The following is a 2,840-nucleotide window of genomic DNA, read 5'->3' as shown; positions in this document are numbered from 1 at the left end:
TTTTCTAATTCTGGAACCCCATTGTCCCATTTTTTCCCCTGCTAACCAGCTCTCCTGCTGTACAACTCTCACTCCCCTTACTGTCTGTCAATCCATTCCCAAATAATAATAATAATAATAATAATAATAACAATAATAATAATTAGAGTTGGAGTCATCATCATCATCATCTGTTCGTTTTTGCATGCTTTCCTCTCTGATCTGGTGACCCAAATATATATTGTCCATACGTAAATATTTACGTCAACAAGACGTGGAACCTTGTACAAAAAAAAATGGTAGAAGTCTTTCCTGCACGTGCAACAAATGCTTATGCGTGCAAAAAATATTTTACCTCAAACAAAGTCGTGCTCATGTTGGAGATATGAGAGACGTTATTATCCCGCCCAGTATGTTAATATGGTTATATACCATAATTTAAATCTTGTTTACATACTGTTTTCATTCTAAGACCCTTGCTGATAAACTCATGTATCAGCCTTTTTCTAAACAATTGAAGGAACGAATTAAAGAAGTTCGATTTCTGCTTGGTTACTTGTGCTGAAAAATGATGTTAAACCCTACAACAACAACAACAACAACGTGATAACGTGATAGGAATGACGTTGATTGCCTACCCACCATATAGGACTTACGGTAATAATGATGCAAAAAGTGCACACAAATAAATCGAAGAAAAAAAAAAAAAAGAAAAGAAAACAGCAACAAAAACAGTGTAGAAGTTGGTGAACATATAATAAAGGTTATACCACCCCCTGGCATTGGTTGTTGATGTGAAGTCAAAAGAAAAGTAGTGTGGCAAAAGCAGGGCCGGCGCTACCATATAGGCAAACTAGGCAGCCGCCTAAGGCACTGATTTCAGGGGGCGCATTTTTTTAAAAAAATATTTTGTTTATAAATTTTGAAATTGATATTTTCGGGGGGGGGGGCGCCAGAATCTAACCTTGCCTAGGGCGCCAGATAGTCTGGCTGGGTCTGGCGCCGGCCCTGGGTGAAAGTGCAAATGCGAAGTGTGGTATATCGTATCGACAGGCCACAATTAACTCCCATCAAGTCTGACCAAAACCAGGAAGATATTCCTGGTGTCTTTCACGGCTGAGTTATTTTGAAACATTTCACGCTATGTTGATAATTAAAGGGTAAATATCAAAGTTTGCAAAATATGTGGGTTGTTGTAACTGCGTGCTGTGATACAAACACAAATACATGCAAAGTGTCACCTTAATTGCATGTCATTCAGGCTCATTTTTTAAAAAACTTTTCCCGCCAAGTGTGCTTACCGTAAAAATACTCAAATACAACCTTCCCAACCATTTATGACACTGTCAGGAATGTGTGTACTAAGATGAGTTAGTGTGGGTTTAAAGTTAGAAAAGTGTATCGGTTATAGTTGCAAAAATACATTAATGAATATACAAAAAATAATAGAATTGTTATCAGAAAAGAGGACTAACACGATCATTAAATCACTCATTTTAAGTTTACTACTGAGTCTACAGACCTGACAACTCTCACGCTTCTTGTTGATGTAATTAAAACGGTTTGACAAAATTGTATTGTTTAATATTTTGAAGAAAAAAAATGCAGATTGTTCAAGAGTGTATTGGGAAAAAATGTATGTTGATAAAATTTGAAATATCTACAGCACATCTTTGTTATGGAAGACCGTTTAGGACATTGAAATATTTTGATGTAATTTGAACGAGTTTACAGCTTATTGAAACATACTGTGCAGCTGCGTGAACGATCATAAATCTCGATTAATGGACTTTTTAAATCTCGTTTTGAACGAATTTAAAAGTCGCCGGACGAGTTTGGAACTCATTTAAGCGCGCGCGTGTGTGTGTGTGTGTGTGTGTGTGTGTGTGATTTGGATTTTTAACGTAGATCTAATAATGTCGCAGTCATATCGATACGACGTCTGCAGTGTGACAGTTTATAGTGATGTCTAGCACTGGGGGATCATGTCGCAGACATGTAGCATGATGTCCCACCCAGGCACATTATCCTGACACCAGGCCAACCAGTCCTAACACTAACCTCTTAATGTTGAGTGTTTTGAAGACATTTGGAAGACTTTAAATCTTATCTGAACGACTCTTGAAACTCGTCTCAATATGTTAAAAGCAGTTTTGGTGTTGTTTTGAAACTTGTTGGAACAAAATGTTTGAAGACTCTTTTGAAAGTGTATTATGGAGTGGGTCTATTCTACACAAAGCAGTATTTAAATCAATTTCAACTTGAATTAGAAAAATTAATAAAATATCTGTATAATCATTGCTTTGCAATACACAAACTATATCTAATGAAGATTGACAGACAGGCGTAAACAGTTATATAGGCGTAAACAGTTATATTGTGTGTATCACATCATTAAATGGGGCAGTGATAAAGGTCATACAACACAGACTATAAGCACCAATGTTTGAATTATTTTCAAATGTTCTTAAAATAATGAATTATTAATGTAATTTCAAATTTCGTTAGCTTTGACTCAAGATGATTATATTGCATACATATTTAATGTGGATTCAATTCTTATGAAATTATTACAATGCACGATAAAAGAAGACGGTCACTTTTGTCGCGTCTATGCACAACCAGCGTGGTAATAATTGGTACATCAAACCATTTATTTATTTCTCGAGTCAACATGTACATTGCAAACAACTGCTGATGAGGTGATTGCGTCCCGCACAATATATTCACCGAGCAGTGACACCATATCGTTTGGGCGGTAATTGGGATGGGCCTATGAAACGCCTCATCATTTGATTGGGTGTTTCCTGATAACAGTCGTTTTGGACTCCCGGTACGCATGTCGTGCATATGGGCTGAGG

This window comes from Sinohyriopsis cumingii, chromosome 3, assembly GCF_028554795.1.
Source record: "Sinohyriopsis cumingii isolate HCF-2022 chromosome 3, ASM2855479v2, whole genome shotgun sequence".
NCBI lineage: Eukaryota > Metazoa > Mollusca > Bivalvia > Unionida > Unionidae > Sinohyriopsis > Sinohyriopsis cumingii.
The sequence above is the reverse complement of the archived record's forward strand: the minus strand, read 5'-3'. Positions refer to the sequence as shown.